Source organism: Xyrauchen texanus, chromosome 32 (assembly GCF_025860055.1).
Source record: "Xyrauchen texanus isolate HMW12.3.18 chromosome 32, RBS_HiC_50CHRs, whole genome shotgun sequence".
NCBI lineage: Eukaryota > Metazoa > Chordata > Actinopteri > Cypriniformes > Catostomidae > Xyrauchen > Xyrauchen texanus.
The window spans coordinates 22,133,481-22,153,527 of record NC_068307.1 but is presented as its reverse complement, the minus strand read 5'-3'; positions in this window follow the sequence as shown (position 1 = coordinate 22,153,527).

Sequence of the window (20,047 nt, the reverse complement as noted above, 5' to 3'; positions counted from 1 at the left end):
TTAAACTGTGTATTGCACATAATTATTGCTCAATGGGGCAATTTAATTGTTCATTAGATGGATGGCCTGAGGGAAAAAACTGTTCCTGTGTCTGACCGGTTCTGGTGTTCAGAGCTCTGAAGCGCCGGCCAGAAGGCAACAGTTCAAAAAGGTAGTGGGCAGGGTGAGTGGGGTCCAGAGTGATTTTACCAGCCTTTTTCCTCACTCTGGAAGTGTATAGTTCTTGAAGGGGGGCAGAGGCAACCAATAATCCTCTCAGCAGACCGAACTGTCCTTTGTAGTCTTCTGATGTCTGATTTCATAGCCGCACCAAACCAGACAGTTATTGAAGTGCAGAGGACAGACTCAATGACTGCTGAATAGAACTGTTTCAGCAGCACTGGTGGCAGGTTGAACTTCCTCAGCTGGCGAAGGAAGTACAACCTCTGCTGGGCCTTTTTCACAATGGAGTCGATGTGTATCTCCCACTTCAGGTCCTGTGAGATGGTAGTGCCCAGGAACCTGAATGACTCCACTGCTGCCACAGTGCTGTTTAGAGTGGTGAGGGGGGACAATGTTGGGGTGTTCTTCCTAAAGTCCACAATCATCTCCACTGTTTTTAGCGTGTTCAGCTCCAGGTTGTTTTGACTGCACCAGAAAGCCAGCCGTTCAACCTCCTTTCTATATGCAGACTCATCATCATCTCGGATGAGACCGATGACAGTGATGTCTTCTGCAAACTTCAGGAGCCTGACAGAGGGGTCCTTGGTGGTGCAGTCATTGGTGTACAGGGAGAAGAGAAGTGGGGAGAGCACACATCCCTGGGGGGCACCAGTGCTGATGGTACAGGTGGTGGAAGGGAATTTTCCCTGCCTCACAAGCTGCTGCCTGTCCGTCAGAAAGCTGGTAATCCACTGACAGGTAGAGGTGGGAACAGGGAGTTGGTTTAACTTAGTCCGGAGTATATCTGGTATGATTGTGTTGAAAGCCGAGCTGAAGTCCACAAAAGGATCCTTACGTATGTCCCCGGTCTGTCCAGATGTTGCAGGATATGATGCAAACCCATGTTGACTGCATCATCCACAGACCTGTTTGCTCGATAAGCAAATTGAAGGGGGTCCAGAAAGGGTCCAGTGATGTCCTTCAGGTGGGCCAACACCAGTCTCTCAAATGACTTCATGACCACAGATGTCAGGGCGACAGGTCTGTAGTCATTAAGTCCTGTGATTTTAGGTTTCTTAGGGACGGGGATAATAACTGAGCGTTTGAAGCAGCATGGGACTTCACACTGCTCCAGTGATCTATTGAAGATCTGAGTGAAGATGGGGGCCAGTTGGTTAGCACCGGAACGAAGGCAAGCTGGTGAGATGCCATCTGGTCCTGGAGCCTTCCTTGTCCTTTGCTTCCGAAAGACACGGCACACGTCGTCCTCACAGATCTTGAGTGCAGGTAGTGTAGCAGGAGGGGGGAGGAGGGGGTGTTAATGGTTGTGTGAAATCAAGGTCCGAGTGCATGTGGGGTGTGAAATCGGGCCTTTCAAATCTACAGTAAAACACATTCAGGTCGTCAGCCAGTCGTTGGTCCGCCACAGGGTTGGGGGTAGGAGTCCTGTAATTAGTAAGTTGTTTCAGGCCACTCCACACTGATGTAGGGTCGTTAGCTGAAAATTTGCTTTTCAGCTTCTCAGAGTAGCTTCTTTTAGCCACTCTGATTTCCTTATTCAGTGTGTTCCTTTCCTGATTATACAAGACTCTATCCCCACCCCTGTAAGCCTCCTCTTTGGCATGACGAAGCTGTCTGAGTTTCCCTGTGAACCATGGTTTATCATTGTTGAATGACAAAAATGTCCTAGTAGGGATGCACATATCCTCACAGAAACTGATGTATGATGTAACAGTATCTGTGAGTTCGTCCAGGTCTGTAGCTGCAGCTTCAAAAACACTCCAATCAGTGCAGTCAAAGCAGGCTTGTAGTTCCAGCTCTGCTTCAATAGTCCATCTCCTTATAGTCCTTACAACTGGCTTTGTTGATTTTAATTTCTGCCTGTAGGTCGGGAGAAGATGAACCAGACAGTGATCAGAGAGACCCAAAGCTGCACGTGGGACAGAGCGATATGCATCCTTTAATGTTGTATAGCAGTGATCCAATATATTCCTGTCTCTGGTGGGGCATGCAATGTGCTGTCTGTATTTGGGCAGTTCGCGTGTGAGATTTGTTTTGTTAAAGTCCCCAAGAATAATAATGACTGAGTCCGGGTATTGTTGTTCTGTGTCTGTGATTTGATCAGCCAGCTGTTGCAGCGCTACGTTCCCAGACACGTTAGGAGGAATGTAAACACGCACCAGAATAAACGAAGAAAACTCCCGCGGCGAGTAGAACGGCTTACAGTTAACAAAGAGCGCTTCCAGATTAGGACAGCACATCCTCTTTAGTGTTGTTACATCTGTACACCAACTTTCGTTGATGTAAAAGCATGTTCCACCGCCTCTCGTTTTCCCCATTAACTCCGCGATGCGATCCGCTCTGAACAGCTGGAAGCCCGGCAGATGTAATGCGCTGTCCGGAATGGCTTCACTCAGCCAGGTTTCAGTGAAGCACAGTGCAGCAGAGTTTGAAAAGTCCTTATTAGTATGTGTGAGGAGATTTTGTTGGGAAGAGAGCGGAGATTTGCGAGATGAATGCTCGGCAGCGCTGTGCGAACGCCGCGCTGACAGAGTTTAACCAGCGCGCCAGCTCGTCTCCCTCGCCTGCGTCTCGTAGCGCATCTAAACAACACAGCAGCGCCTCCAACTAAAATGTCCAGCAAAACATCCGAATATTGAAAAACCGGGAAAAGATGATCTGGTATGTGCTGCCGAATGTTCAGCAGTTCGTCCCTGGTAAAACTGATTGGTAAAAGATTGCTAAACACAGGACAAACTAACAAAAACAACAAAAGAATTGAAGAGCTCCACACCGAGGCGGCCATCTGCGGCGCCATGTTGTATTAACTCCTGTCCAACTGTGGGCCACCTTTCACCATCCGAACATGTGTTGGAAAGGAGTTCCCCCTTAAGCGCTTCGCCGTCTGTCTTGGGCGGGCCAATATTTTCAGCCTGTTGATGATATTAGATATACAATATATGTCATTAATTGTTTATTTGCTCAAAATGTTTGGAATTGCACACATGGGTGAACCTTCAGCACTTTGTCATTAAAATGCAAGTGAAACTCTCTAAGACTGCTAAAAACAGCGCATCATGAGCCCCGTGTGTGAACACAGAACAAAGTGTCCCCTATCATTCCTTGAGCGTTTTGCTGGCTGACTGGGGGCCAAGAAAATTGTGTGGTATGCTTGGTGGTTAACACAACTTCTAGTACTGTTTAAAACTGCTTAGAAAATTTAAGCAACCACCCTCAGCACTCTTGTATCATTACAGGGAATTTTGCATGGGCAATTTTGCACTCACGTTTTCTGAAGATATTGTAAAAATCAAGTGTTACCAAGAAGTCAAACAAAAAACAGAAGTAAACTGTTTGTTTTGTTTTAGGTTTTTTTGCTGTTTAGTTTTGGTGGACCAGGGACTGGGACTGTAAAGTGCCTGTAAATACAAAACTACCCATCTTGCTCTAGGCTGACTTCATCCCTGTCCTACCCCTATGCTGATCCAATCGGCACATCACTGTCCTCCAATCACAGCTGACCACTGAGCTAATGCACTGAGTCACTAATCACATGATTTAAAAGGAACCCCTCATCTCTTTCTGTTCCTCCCTTTCCTGCTTTTGCTTTTGCTTTTTTTTGCTCTCTCCATTTCCAATAACAAAGCTCCTGCTCTTCCGGGAAGTGTGTGTGTGTGTGCAAGAGCAACAATTCCCTCTTTTTCCCTTTATGATGTCAGACTACATTTTGTGTTGCTAATCTCAACACTGGAAAAGTTGGTGGCAAACAGTAAGTGTGTATTTGTGTGTGTGTGTGTGTAGACCTCCAATGTGACTTCATTGTCTTTGCCTTTTTGGCTGGGCTGCTGTTATTATACTTCATTATCAACCACGTGCTGTCCATTTATGGTCAGTTGCACAGCATGTTACACAAAGATCACAAATCAGGCCAAACTCAGGGGTTTTCCATCATTAATCATAAATATTCTGCAGTGGCATCTGCATCACATGGGCTCAACTCCTAATAAAAGATCAGAAGAGCTGGCAGAAGCTGTTGTCATGAGGAGCTGACTCATGATGAGCTCTTGAAAACAAAGCACCTGACGTACACACTCCCGCTCTACAGATGTTTGAAGGTTTTAGCTGTGTGCTATGCTTGCAGGTCTGTCTATCATATTTATGCTGATGTGATTTTTAGGAAAGAGCCTTCAGAAGCTGGAAATGATGTTGCTTGCAAATCTTAGTTAAGCTAGAAGTAAACTTTATATTTCTCACAACAGACTGGTTGCACAGTGAATTTGGAAACGGTAGGTTGACTTTTTTGTTAGCTAAATTCAGTTTGTCCTTACCAAAATTCAAATCACTGCCCCCAGTGGCATAAGCAGGAAGTGTTTTTGATAGTGCTGCCAGTCGATTTGTTTTTTTAAATTGCGATTATTAAAAAAAAAAAAAAAAAAAAGTTAATCACGATTAATCGCAGATTTTAAAAGTGCTGAATTTTGACACTAAATATACTTATTTTCCTGTGAAAATGCATTTATTTCCATCTTATTACTAAAAATGGAATGTAACTAAATGTAACAATATAATGTTTTATTACCATTTTCCAAACAAAGCCTTCCACAGTATAAAGATAGAAATGCACTGAAATAGCACCAATTCAAGTAACATTAAACATTTCCCAACGTCTATGTGGGAGTTTGACTAATTGAAGGAACTAGTCTCCCAACATAAAGAGAAATAAATCTCTTAAACACAAATCCCTGCCGGTAGACCGTGACTATCCGGTTTACTACAGAAGTCATGAAGCTGCATTCATAATTCGCATCAGGGCATCAATGCCAGCGCCACTTTGAACTTCATATGAAGAGCACTTGCAAACAAAAATGTCTCATTCTGCATTTTGACGACAGTTAAGACTCGACATGCTTCTGTGGTAATTAAAATGTGCCTTACATACTGTAGGATGAAGAATACTTGATTTCTATCACAAGTCCCATTTGGGTTTGTTTTGTTCATCAAACAGCATTAACAGGTCCTTTCTCCATAATTTTATCATGGGAGCGCTGTCGTGTGTGTGCAGAGGTTCTTTTATTTACAGATATGAAAGTCTCCATTTACTGTGTTCTCAGCCCACTCCTGTACTCCCTCTACACACATGACTGCGTGGCAACAGACAGCTCCAACGGCATCAAGTTTGCTGTTGATACGACGGTGGTAGGCTTGATCCCTGACAATGATGAAACAGAGAGGAGATGCACACTCTGACACACTGGTGCCAGAAGCACAACCTCTTCCTTAACGTCAGTGTGGCGGCGGGGCTTGGTCGAGCATTCGTCTGGAGATAGAGAAAGTGGTAAGCGTGCATTCACATGAGGCTGATTATAACTAACACCTGTTTCCAATTGCATTATGCATTGGGGAGAGCACTATAAAGGGACAACGGCAGTGACGAGATAGAAAGTGAGAGCTACCTGACCCAAAGAGACTGTTTTATGTTGTGTGGAGCTGAAAAGCCACACTTAAGTTTTGTTTGATTAAAGCCTACCTTTAAGTTGAGTTCCCAGTTTCCCGTCTCCTCTTTTGCAATAAACCTCTTACAGTCAGTAAAACCAAGGAGCTTGTGGTGGACTTCAGGAGGAAAGAATATAGCCCCATTTCCATCAGTGGCGCACCAATTGAGAGGGTCAGCAGCTTCAAGTTCCTCTGTGTCCACATCACTGAGGAACTCACATGGTCCATCCACACCATGTGAAGAAGTCTCACCAGCTCCTCTTCTTCCTGAGACAGCTGTGGAAGTTTGGAATGAACCCCTGCATCCTCACACTGTTCTACACCAGCACTGTAGAGAGCATCCTAACTGGCTGCCTCAATGACTGTTAAGGCAACAGCACTGCCCTCAAACGCAAAGCCCTGCAAAATGTGGCGCAAACAGCCAGACACATCATCGGAGGTGATCTTCCCTCCCTCCAGGACATCTACACAAGGCAGTATTTGAGAAAAGTTCTGAGAATCATCAGAGACTCCAGCCATCGAGCCATGGGCTGCATTAGGAGCCGACTTCGTGACAGCTTTTTACCCCAAGCGATCAGACTTTTGAACTTTTGATCTCATACGATAAATATACATCAGCACTGCACTTTATTAGTCTCATATTGGACAGCCCAAATGTCAGTGCAACACTGTTTATCATACTGAATGCTTGCAGCAACGTAGACTGGCATGTAGGGAGTGGTAAATGGCCAATGCAGAGTCACATTGGTGGAGCGGTAGTGTAGCGGTTAGCGCGCTGTGCTACGAACCTGGTGACCTGAGTTCGATGCCAGATCATTCAGATAATCGTCACTTGACAGATAATCGTCAAGTGACGATTATCTGACCCTGTACCAGGCCTCCCCTAGGTCGCCTAAAATGAGTACCTGGTGCGGTGTGTAAAAAAAAAACATTGCCACTGGGGAGACAAAGGTGGTTGGGTGTGGTGCTGGCCACCCACCCCCTCGTGTACTGTTCCAGCCTTCATAGGTGCTTGCTAACAGCACTTGCCCCTACAGTCTGTTAAGGCTAAATGGGGGATCTTTTTTGTGTGTGGGAGGGGGTGTGGGAGGGGGGGTTACTGTATATTTTATATTGTGTGTATTGTATATTATAATATGTATATTGTATATTGTATTATGTGTAAATTAGATGTTTAAGATTGGGATATGCCTCGATTTGATTTTGATTCCACAGACCTATCATAGGAGCTTAACAGTCAACTAGCATGTTAAAACAGTATCACCCATAGAATGTCTAAGGGACTGCCGTGTTATGCTATTTTATGCTAAGCTTGTAAGGCAAGGCAAGGCAAGGCAAGTTTATTTATATAGCACATTTCATACACAATGGTAATTCAAAGTGCTTTACATAGAAGAGATTAAAATAAGAATAATTGAAACAGTTTAGAATATAAAATACAGTACAAACAGTCGTACACACAGTGGCACAGTGCTCATTCAGTAAATGCACAGCTAAACAGATGTGTTTTGAGTCTGGATTTGAATGTGACTACTGTAAGAGCACATCTGATCTCTTCTGGAAACTCACCTTGGTAGAAGTGCTCCAGTGTGAGTGTGTTGTGAAGTGTGTGTCAGTGTAATGACTCCAGGCAGACACATTACCTTGATCCGCTCTTCCAAAAAGTGTTTGTGCTGGTTTATGTTAACGGTAAATGCATATTCGCTATTAAGAAAAAAACACGGTAAGCACATTCATTCTGACAGCTCTAGTTTTTTAACATAAGTGCACGTGTTAGCTACAGTTTCTGGGTGAAAGTGGCACCAAAAGCGATTGTACTTTGAGTGTTGATTTTAGCACATTCTAGAAAGGTTTAGAAAACCAAAACTTATTGTTGGAGGTGCAGATCTAAATAGGTGAAGTCCAATCCTAGTTTACTGTGCAGAGAAAACATTATATAATCTTAGGACCTTGGAGGGAGGGACCTGAGCCATACCTAGGGACCAGTATATCATAGAGATTGGGAGTGGGCTTTTGACTTGGACCACATAACTACACTTTGGAACACCCACAACACCCTAGCATCATTTTAGTGACATCTACATAAGCAAGCGCCTCTCAAATTTTCTTATTTCTTATATTTTATTTTTGCAATTCTGTTTGGTGCAACTAGTGATGCATAAATTATACACTGCACCTTTTTAGCAGTTATGCTTTGTTTCATTACATTGCAGAAATTACAGAAGAACTGTTACTTCAATAGCTTGGAAAACTTAAACGTAAAAATGTCCTCTTTCTTTGAAAAATGTCACTACTGCAGGAAAGTGTGATATCCTGTTTCTATCAGTGATAGACTAAGGAACTCCACACACACACACACACACACACACACACACACACACACGCATGTTGTGTTTCCATGTTTTATGGGGACTTTCCATAGACATAATGGTTTTTATACTGTACAAACTTTATATTCTATCCCCTAAACCCAACCCTACCCCTAAAACTAACCCTCACAGAAAACTTTCTGCATTTTTACATTTTCAAAAAACATAATTTAGTATGATTTATAAGTAGTTTTCCTCATGGGGACCGACAAAATGTCCCCACAAGGTCAAAAATTTCAGGTTTTACTATCCTTATGGGGACATTTGGTCCCCACAAAGTGATAAATACACGCTCACACACACACACACATTCACTATTTCCTGTATTGGAAAGTAAACCAGTGTCACAAAAGAGCCTCACTGGTCACAGTGACATTGCAAATCCAAGTCAGTCCCAACGAGTGTGTGTGCACACACACGCACACACACAAACGTAAACCTGTGTGTGACAGTCACAAATCACATGCAGGCTTACAGTGCAATCTTGTGCCTGAAAAACAATAGCTGATTCCATAGGAACAAACTGAGCACTTGATGTTTGCTGAATAGATTTGAATCTATACAGTTCGTCAGTAATATTCATTCATGAAAGAACAAAGACATCCTATTATGATGTACAAAAACATTAAAACTAAGCAGAATCCACACCCACATTATTCAAATCAGACAGAATTACAATATGTTTATTTGAGCAGCCCTACTGGGCCAGACATAACTGGATATAACAAAATTTAGCAAGTTTACATGCACTTTAAAAGTTTGATTTCATTCAGACTAATACAATAATTCATCTTTTTATAAATGTCATGTAAATGCTTCAGTCTGACTGAAATTGTACCAGTCCAATTTTTGCAGAGTTGGACTTACAGACCTAGATAATGCGATTGTAGCTTGGCTTTGTCCAGGATGTGCAGTATGCTTGTTAATCGGACCATAACTGGTCTAGTTGTTTTGTGCATATTATTATGGTCAAATGGACTTCCTCCTTTCCATTAAATGCCCTTAATAAAGCGTTTCAGGCGTGACAGTTACGGGTGCTTCATATGAAATCAAATGATTATCAGTAGAAGAATCAAACATCCACTGCTCGTTCTTTCGATTTTAATTCAGTCAATCATGTAGCCTTAATAGACTAGGTCAAAGATTGCAGGTTTCAAAGCTTTTTGTATGTATTTTTGTCACAAACATTATGCAAGTAAATTTCCTGATGTGATGCACGTCCTCAAATATTCTATTACACATTGTGTCTTGTATCCTTGGACAGTCCTCATATGATGACTGAACTCGACTAAGCGGAAACCTGCTATAGCTCGATAATAACTGTGCATGTAAACATACTGACACACATATAGTTTTTGAAAACAGTCATAATCTTTGCTGCTCTGACCTGTTGTATCTGTGTGCCTTTATGTAAGAGCTGCTCAAAGAGCACATCAGGAATATGGGCTACAAAACGAAAACAAATACCTTATTGTAAAGACCCATGTTCCATTGGCAACTTACCCATTCACACATACACCCCACTGATGTTTATTCAGCAGCTTTACACCTCTGTGTACAGCTTTTCTCAGAATAGGAGTCTTATCTTATCTGTGGTTCCTGCAATGGAATACGCCATCTTTTTCCATTTTCCAGGTGCTGGTTTTTCTACTTCTGGCTTGTATGTCTAGCTGGATACCACAATGATTGGGTGGTGCAAGAGTGCTAAACCCCATTGACAAACAGGTGTGGCTGAAACTGAGCTGTGAATTGGGGGATAGGGAGTTTTCACCCAGGTGGCCCCTCAATCTCATTTTCCTGAGGTCCTGATCACCCTCCACCCTCTTCACACACAGTGACCACATTTACATGCACTTAAGAAAACTATTTATTCCAGGAGTTCTGAAATGTCATATAAACGAGAACGCTGATTTCCTTACGCCATTTAAGGGATTAAAAGAAAGCTGTTTAACACACCCAGGTTTTTCCCAGAGAATGTGGCTTAATGTGGTCATGTGAACACAAAAGTGACATTCTGAGCGTGCATATTGCTTGGATCAGGCCGGATAACAAATGTCAAAGGATGGAGCCAAATTTAACAAAAAATAAATACATTTCAGGGAGTATTGTGGGACAAGCACATACACTATAAACTATACCCATTTATACACACAAATGTAAAATACAGACTGTCCCTCACATTTGCATATATTGGGGGAAAATTGGGGGAATCTCAGAGAAACCCAACTATTGCAGCTCAATTTCACTGCAGGTCGCAATGGAAAGTTAACACAGCAACAACTATGTAATATCTGGAAATAAAGTGAAGCAACAGGGAATAAAAGAGCAATGTCTTCCTCCGGTGCCATGTTTGTTATTTACACAAGCGTTGCTGGAACATTGTGTTGCTGTAGAGAAAGCTGCATACTGACGATCCGCATATGGTAGAGAGTGCGCCACCTATACAGTGCATGTAAACCGGAAAGCTGCTTTCTCATAATAACCCGCTTTCTCGCAATAAGCGCTTTCTGGTGATCATGTAAACATAGTCATTGTGACCTCTGACCTTAAAGAAACCATTGGCTGTGTTCTGAAGGGAATACGAATGCACGACTTACAGAATACTGAATAATAAAAAAACATTTCCAAAGTAAGTTTGCTGCATTGTTGTCAAATGTCATCACATTTCAGGTGAGTGTCATGAATGATTCCTCAATATGGGAATATGATATTTCGGACATAGCCAGTGACTCTGCATTGGCCATTTACCACTCCCTACATGCCAGTCTACGTTGCTGCAAGCATACAGTATGTTAATCTTTTTGGTAATGGTTCTGTTATGAGATGATATAATGAGATGTGCTGTTCTTTTAGCTGACAGTAGAATAATTGTGGGAGTGGTTATTAAACAAAGATCAATGGTTCATTTAAGGACAAAACCATAATGATAGAAATTTTTTCAAAGTAATCTGCACAATTGGTAAAATTTGTACAGTTTTGAGGCCTGAACATTCACAATAATCCAAAAACAGTGTTTAATAGGTTTCTCTGCAGTGTATTCTCTCAGAGAGTATTCAGGGATAATGAAAGCATGTTCTCCCTTACGCAACCCTGTAGATAAGGGTAATGTTTATGTGAAAGATCCAGTTTTCTGGTTTTATTTTGCAGACTGCATGCATCTGGCTGGTTAATTAGGCCAGGAGAGTTAATCTCTGCTAATCTCTGTGTCTCTTATAATTGTCATCTGTGCCAGTTGCCTGTCACCACACAATGCAAGGGTGTTGTGGATGGTTGCCATGGGGTTCTGGGTGGTTAGCCAGGGTTTTCTTTCTGGCCCTAGCCTGTAGATATTGCACGGATCACCCGTTAAATGTAAGTCAATGTGATTTATCTTTTTTACACCTGGCAAAAAACTTCTGATCGCTTTGGAAAATCAGAGACCACCTTTCTTCAACAAGCTACATAATTTGAAGAATAATGTTTGTCCATAACACATTCGGTGCCCTCATGCACCAAATGTATACTACTATGGATAAGTGTATGGATACGGAGGTCTGGCTGCAGTTGAGCATTCTTATTATATGTTTTTGTCTAGTGCCTGTAAATGAGGCCAGTCCAGCACTGGCCCAATTACATGCATTGTCGCATGAGTGAGCAAGAGACAGACACAGCGGGTGTGGCGTCAGGCTTAGGAGAGGCATTTATTTGAAATAATAATAAACAGAAAATGTCCAAAAGGGGAATAAAATGTCAATGCAGTGAAATGGGGCTCTGTGTAGGTTTGGCGAGTGTCAAAGGAATAGTCCAGGACATGGACAGGGTCCGGCGGTGGCACAAGCTCCCATCCTATGTTCTAGGGTTACAAGGGGCGGTAGCTTCCTTGCTGCTTGTCATCCCAGGGGCTGCGGTGTGTGAGGAAAAGTGTGTCCCGGCATCTTTGCCAGTAGGATGTGACTCATGCTCCACTTTCTTGGCGACACACAGGCTTCCCATTTTATTGGCAGATGTGATGAGACTTCATTCACATCAGGTGTGCCTCATCATCCACTGCCCAAACGAGGCTCATTAAGTTGCATCTCTCCTCTCTCCTGTCCACTCCCAGGGTGCTTCTCATTTATCATTTACCTTACAATACCTTAAGTGTGTCGGGGTGGCACGTTAACTAGAAAAACTAAAACAGTGGCTTGTCACTTGGTGTGTTGTTCAGACGCATCTTCTTGTCTAAGAATAAGCTGCAATGTTACCATTTAACCTCTAATTAAGCTCTTTATTCTGGTTCTGGAGGTAGAATCAAAAAGCTTTAACCTAGTTTTGGCCTCCAGTCTTTTCAAAATCTCTTCATTCAACTCTTGCACTGAAATGACTTCGGAGCCGAGCGTAACCCTGCAGGACGCTGTGAACATTCTTAATATGCTCCAGTTTTAGGACACTCACTACTGCCAAACCCTCATTAATCGCAACACAAATGAAAAGAAAGGACAGATGCTTTGACTGCATGGCCAAAAGTATGTGGACACATGAATACCACACCCATATGTGCTTATTGAACATTTCATTTAAAAACATGGGCATTAATGGGGAGTTGGTCTTCACTTTGTCACTTTGAACAGCTTCTACTCTTTTGTTAAGGCTTTTATTTGATGTTGAAACATGGCTGCAGGGATTTGCTTCTATTCAGACACAAAAAGCATTATTTTGCTCAGGCACTTTATGTTGGCTGATGGTCCTGGCTTGCAGTTGTTGATCCAATTCATCCCAAAGGTATTCAGAAAGGTTCAGGTCTAGGCTGTGTGCATGGCAATCCCCAGGCAACCTCCCACAACACCCTAGCATTGTGGCAGTAAGCACAGGTTTTCATCTAGAAATGTTTTGATATGCATAAGAGTGGATAATCTCCATGCTAGCTGTATTTGTTGTTGTATGTTGTTGTATTTTACAGTTGTCTGTGAGTGGGACAGGTAAGAGATTTGACATGCCTTGTCTCATTTGTTGTCAGTGGCATTGGCTAACGCTACTCCTGTTGCCTGAGACACTATCTTTCAGCTAGATGTGCACTTGCAGTCTACAGTTTGGGTCAAAGGGGTTCCTATGGGATCCGTTTACTAAACACTTACAGTATGTTTTACACTTTTTAATGTCCCTTTTATTGTCCATCAGTGAAAGAAGACTGAGGAAGACTTAAATAAAAACAACTATATTAAAATAAATCCTATCTGTGATTAAGCAAATAATAAAACCTTTGTTTAACAAAATATGGTGTTGTGTGTGTGTGTGTGTGTGTGTGTGTGTGTGTGTGTGTGTGTGTGTGTGTGCGTGTTTTTGTGATTTACGAGGACAATTTTGTAAGTTACAAATTAGTAATTACAAGGGTATTATGCTATAAATGTGATTTATGAGGACATTTGTAGTGTCCCCATAATTCAAATCGCTTAAAAATCATACTAAACAATGTTTTATTGAAAATGTAAAAATGCAGAAGGTGTTCTGTGAGGGTTAGGTTTAGGGGTTGTGTTAGGTTTAGAGGACAGAATCTATAGTTTATACAGTATAAAAGTCATTATGTCTATGGAAAGTCCTCATAATGATAGGTAGACCAACATGTGTGTGTGTGTGTGTGTGTGTGTGTTTGTGTGTGTGTGTGTGTGGGCATGTTTATGTGGTTTATGAGGACAATTATTTAGGTTACAAACTGGTAATTACAAGGGTATTATGCTATAAATGCGGTTTATGAGGATATTTCTAGTGTCCCCATAATTTAAATAGCTTAAAAAAACATGTTAAACGATGTTTTATTGAAAATGTAAAAATGCAGAAAGTTTTCTGTGAGGGTTAGGTTTAGGGGATAGAATCTATAGTTTGTACAGTATAAAAATCATTATGTCTAAGAAAAGTCCTCATAATGATAGGTTGATAGGTAGACCAATAGGTTGTGTGTGTGTGTGTGTGTGTGTGTGTGTGTGTGTGTGTGTGTGTGTGTGTGTGTGTGTGTGTGTGTGTGTGTGTGTGTGTGAGCGTGTATTTATCACTTTGTGGGGACCAAATGTCCCCATAAGGATAGTAAAACCTGAAATTTTTGACCTTGTGGGGACATTTTGTCGGTCCCCATGAGGAAAACAGCTTATAAATCATACTAAATTATGTTTTTTGAAAATGTAAAAATGCAGAAAGTTTTCTGTGAGGGTTAGGTTTAGGGGTAGGGTTAGGTTTAGGGGACAGAATATAAAGTTTGTACAGTATAAAAACCATTATGGCTATGGAAAGTCCCCATAAAACATGGAAACACTACATGTGTGTGCGTGCGTGCGTGTGTGCGTGTATGTTTTGTTGAAAAAGTAAAGATGTTTTTTTTTACATTTGTAAAATTCCTACTTTACTAAGGAATTATTCATTAAAAATCAATGCAATGTATAGTATTCATTTTGTAAATTGTATGGGTTTATTTTAGTTTTATTTAATATTATGCATTATTTTAATCTTATTGAAGGACTAAAATGTTAAATGTTCTGTTCAAGCACGCTTTAAAAAAGAGCTGTAATAATGACTTTTTTTTTTCAAGCAAATTTAAAAGTTGTTTGCTTTATCCTGCTGTCCTTATTGGCCTTATTTAACTTAATTAGTTATTTTATTTTATACAGTGTGACGTGAGAGTCATGCGAGGACAGAAGACTGTACATGGCCATAATTCAGTGATTCAATTAGGCCAGTGATTCAAGGTAAAAAGAAAAATTTTATATGAACAAAATACACAATTGTAACAGAGAAGTGAGAATTCTTGGAGTTACGAAACAGACTCGTGACTGTAACATCCATTTCCATAATCATAGGGTAGTGTATCTGGATGCTACATTCAGCACTGGCCTTTGGAATATGTGGGCTCAAACTTTAGATGACAAAGTGAACCTGTCTTGTGCTCTCAAGATTTATTTTAGATTATAAATGTCACGATGAGTGTCACACTGGAGCTTTGTGACCTCTTGAGATAAACACACTGGAGAGATGGCATTAAAACACACAGTGTGTTCCTCATGAGCTTCAATGGGATGCAGATCTAACAGACCTGTTCATTTTACAAACAGTAAATGAGATCTTGAGGGTCACAGACAAACATTGCAGTTACATATACAGTGCAGTAAAGCCTTTTCAATTTTTTTATTTATTTTTCAGTCGGTTCTCATAATTTTAAATAGGTAGATAGACAGACAGACAGACAGACAGACAGACAGCAGAAATTGATCCCACATTGAAGGAGAGATCCTTCGGCAGATCAAGGACCAGAATACCAAAGGGAATGGTCCCTTGGTATTGCAACCACCTTGCAATACCCTGGTAACCACCCAGAACACCCTAATATCCTAGCAGAGATTTTTGCATCGGTATGCACCAATCACATTTTCTTAAGTATATGTAAAAATCAAGTACTATTATACTGTTTTAAAAGTGATAGTTCACCCAAAATGTTTTATTATCTCATCATTTACTCACTTTCATGCCATCCCATATGTGTGTGAATTTTTTTCTTCCACAGAAAACAAACATAGATTTTTAGAACAATATTTCAGCTCTGTAGATCCTCACAATGCAAGTAAATGGTGACCAGAACGTTGAAGCTCCATAAATCACATAAAGGCAGCATAAAAGTAATCCTTAAGACCCCAGTGGTTAAAAATATGTCTTTGTTTTACTATAAATCTCCACTTTCACTTTAAATTAAAGAAGACTTAAATAAAAATAACTATATTAAAAATAATAATATCTGTGATTAAACAAAAAATAAATCTTTGTTTAACAAAATGGTGTTTTTAAATGAAAGTGAAAGTGGACATTTATGATAAAAATGATTGAAGACATATTTGTCTGTTTCTTACCCACACCTTTTGTATCACTTCTGAAGACATAGATTTATTTACCCACTGGAGTCATATGGATTACTTATATGCTGACTTTATGTGATTTTTGGAGCTTGAAAGGTCTGGTCACCATTCACTTTCATTGAATGGACCTATAGAGCTGAAATATTATGCAAAAAAATCTTTGTGTTCTGCAGGAAGAAAGAAAGTTACACACATCTGGGATGGCATGAGGGTGAGTAAATAATGAGATAATTTTCATTTTTGGGTGAACTATCCCTTTAATATTTTGTAAATAAATAAAAGCGTTATTGATGAGATTGTTTTATATATATATGTGTGTGTTTGTGTAATGAAGACTCAGGAAGGTTTGGATCCATATGCGGTTTTTTATTGAGGCAGTAAAGTCGGGTCGTACAGGCAATGGTCGAGACGGGCAAACAGAGTGAGGCAGAGAGACTGAGGCGTACACGAGAACAGGCTAGAGATCGGGGCAGGCAGCTGACAATCGAGGTGGGTAAACAGGCTAGAGTAACTGGGCAGGGACAGACAAACTGGAGCGGGGAATAACTAGGTCGGTACACAGATAAACTTGAGGGGTATCTAAATCGCTTGGAAATGTCGCCGGGGCTAAACAAGACTTCGCAAGGAGGGAACAAACAGACGTGGTTAAATAGAGTGAGGTAATGGGCAACAGCTGGGCGAGTAATCAGTATTCGGGTGAATGCGATCTCCGGAGGCTTGAGGAGGAGGCGCCTTCACCCGTGTTCGTGACAGAGCCCCCCTCCTGTGAGCGGCTCCTGACGCGAAGATGCGACCCGCGCCGGGGTCTTCCCCGAGGTCGAGGGGCCGGTCTCTCCGGGTTGGTCCGATGGTACTCTGTAATGAGACTTGGGTCGAGGATATCGTTGGTGCTAACCCAGGACCTTTCTTCCGGGCCGTACCCCTCCCAGTCGACCAGGTACTGCAACTGACCTCGGTGGCGCCTGGAGTCGAGCAGCCTTCGCACCAGGAAGGCTTCCTCGCCGCCCACGATCAGGGGAGGGGGTCTGAGAGTGGCCTCCTCCTCGGCCCCCGGGTCATCGGCCGGTTTCAGCAGGGAGACATGAAAAGATGGAGAGATTTGGTAGTTAGTGGGGAGCTCAAGACGGAAAGTGACAGGGTTAATCTTCCTAAGGATTCTAAAGGGACCCACGTACCTAGGGCTGAGCTTTCGGCAAGGCTGGCGGAGCCGGAGGTCTCGGGTGGAGAGCCACACCCACTGGCCTGGGGCGTAGTCGGGACCTGGACGGCGGTGATGGTCTGCTTGCGACTTCGTACGGTCCACGGCCCGCTGTAAGTGGACGTGGGCCTGGTCCCATACTGCCTCGCTGCGCTGCAGCCAGTCGTTAATGGCGGGGACTTCCGAGGGTTCTCCGGACCAAAGAAAGAGAGGGGGCTGGTACCCCAGGATGCATTGGAAGGGGGTCAGTTTGGTGGATGGTTTGAGTAAGGAGTTCTGGGCGTACTCGGCCCATGGAAGGAATCTGCTCCAGTCAGACTGATTGTCGTGACAGTAAGTGCACAAGAACCTGACAATTTCCTGGTTCAGTCTCTCCGTCTGCCCATTGGACTGGGGGTGATAGCCGGAGGTGAGGCAGAGATTGATGTCCAGGAGACGGCAGAAGGCCTTCCAGACCCTGGAGGTGAACTGGGTCCCCCGGTCCGAGACTATTTCTTCAGGCAGGCCGTAGAAGCGGAACACGCACTGGAACAGGTGTTTGGCGGTTTCGAGGGCGGTGGGTAGCTTGGGCAGGGGTATTAGGCGGCAAGCCTTGGAGAACCGGTCGACGACCGTGAGGATGGTGGTGTGCCCCTGGGAGTTGGGTAGGTCAGTTACGAAGTCCACAGCGATATGTGACCAGGGACGATGTGGAATGGGGAGAGGTTGGAGCAGTCCAGCCGGTGGTTGTTTTGGGGACTTCGCTAGGTTGCAGGCCGGGCACCTTTTGACGAAGTCAGCAGTGTCCTCGGGTAGGGTCCCCCACCAGAAGCGGTTACTCAGGAGACGGGTGGTAGCTGAGATACCGGGGTGGCCGGAGCTTGAGGAGTCGTGCACCCAGTGGAGTACCCTTTCCCGGAGGCTGGGTGGTACAAAGGTCCGATCGGCAGGGCACTCCGGAGGAGGTGGGACCGAGACTTGAGCCTGAGAGATGTCGGACATGAGGTCCCACTGGACGGGGGCTAGGAAGAGCGCGGGCGAGACAATGGGTTCGGCAGTGGGGTTTTGGACTGTGGCCTCGTGTTGACGTGAGAGGGAGTCGGCCTTGGTGTTCTTGGAGCCCGGCCGGTAGGAGATGTTGAAGTCGAAGCGAGTGAAGAACAGGGCCCATCGGGCCTGTCTGGGGTTGAGCCTCTTGGTGGAGCGGAGGTACTCAAGGTTGCGGTGGTCCATCAAGACCTGGAATGGTTGCCTGGCCCCCTCCAGCCAGTGACGCCACTCCTCCAGGGCTGCTTTCATGGCCAGGAGCTCCCGGTTGCCGACATCATAGTTCCGCTCAGCGGGGGAGAGTTTGCGGGAGTAGTAGGCACAGGGAAACAGCTTGGGTGGGTTGCCTTGGCGCTGGGAGAGGATGGCTCCAATTCCAGTGTTCGAGGCATCCACCTCTACCATGAAGGGGAGGTCAGGATTGGGGTGGTGCAGGATGGGCGCAGAGGTGAAGCGTTGCTTGAGTTGGGCAAAGGCCTGGAGGGCTTCCGCCGGCCAGTGGAGTTTGGTTCTACCTTTCTTCAGCATGGCGGTGAGAGGGGAGGCAACTGTGCTGAAGTTGCGGATGAACCGGCGGTAGAAGTTCGCGAACCCCAGGAAGCGTTGGAGCTCCTTCACAGTGGCTGGCTGAGGCCATTCCAGGATGGCTCGCACCTTGCGGTCATCCATGGCCACTCCGTCTGGGCTGATGACGTACCCCAGGAAGGCTACCGACTTCTGGTGGAATTCACACTTCTCGGCCTTCGCGTACAACTGGTGCTGTATCAGGCGCTTGAGGACGGTACGGACGTGAGTGATGTGTTCCTCAAGAGAGTTAGAATAGATCAGGATGTCGTCGATGTAAACAATCAGACAACGGTTGAGCAGGTCTCTGAACACATCATTGACGAAGGACTGGAACACCGAGGGGCTGTTGGATAATCCGAACGGCATCACCTGGTACTCGTAATGGCCGCAGGTGGTGGAAAAGGTGGTCTTCCACTCGTCTCTCTCCCGAATCCGCACCAGGTTGTAGGCGGAGCGCAGGTCCAGCTTGGAGTAGACCTTCGCGCTCCTTAGTTGCTCCAGCGCAGCGGGCACGAGTGGCAGGGGGTATCTGAATTTTACGGTGACGTCATTGAGGCCGCGATAGTCGATGCACGGGCGAAGGGAGCCGTCCTTTTTGCCCACGAAGAAGAATCCGGCAGCTGCTGGGGACGTGGAGGGCCGGATGAACCCCTTGGCCAGCTCCTCTTCGATGTAGGACCTCATGGCTAAGGACTCGGGTTCGGACAGGGGAAAGACTCGGCCTAGGGGTGGTGTAGCTCCCGGCTTAAGTTCGATGGCACAGTCGCTAGGTCGGTGGGGCGGAAGTAAGGAGGCCTTGGCCTTGCTGAAGGCCTCGTTCAGGTCAGCATACACGGGGGGAATCTGGGCGGAGACGTCAGGCACCTTCTGGACATTGGTGGTTCCCACGGTCAGGGGGAGGACGGTTTTCAGGCACCTCATCGAGCAGTCAGCGCCCCACTGTGTGATCTGACTGTGCCGCCAGGAGATCCATGGGTCGTGAAGACGGAGCCAGGGGAGGCCGAGGATTACCGGGTGGTGAGCGGAGGTGACGAGGTGCAGACGGATGGTCTCGGTGTGCAGCACACCCACCTGCAGGCGGATGTCGGTGGTGGTGTTGCACACTCGACCGGTACCCAGGGGACGTCCGTCTAGGGCCGCCACTGCCAAGGGAGGTTCACAAACAGTCAGGAGAATACCGTGTTGCTTACAAAAGTTCTCATCAATGAAGTTACCAGCCGCACCAGAGTCGATCATGGCGTGGGCCTTTAAGCTAGATGATCGGTAACTGAGTGAAATGGGCACTTTCAGGCTGGAACTGGTTAGGGTGGAAGAGAGAAGCAAACTCACCCCAGGTTGTTGTCGCTCAGGAGGACGCGTCGGGCAGTTGGAGCGGATGTGCCCGGCCTGGCCGCAGTAGAGGC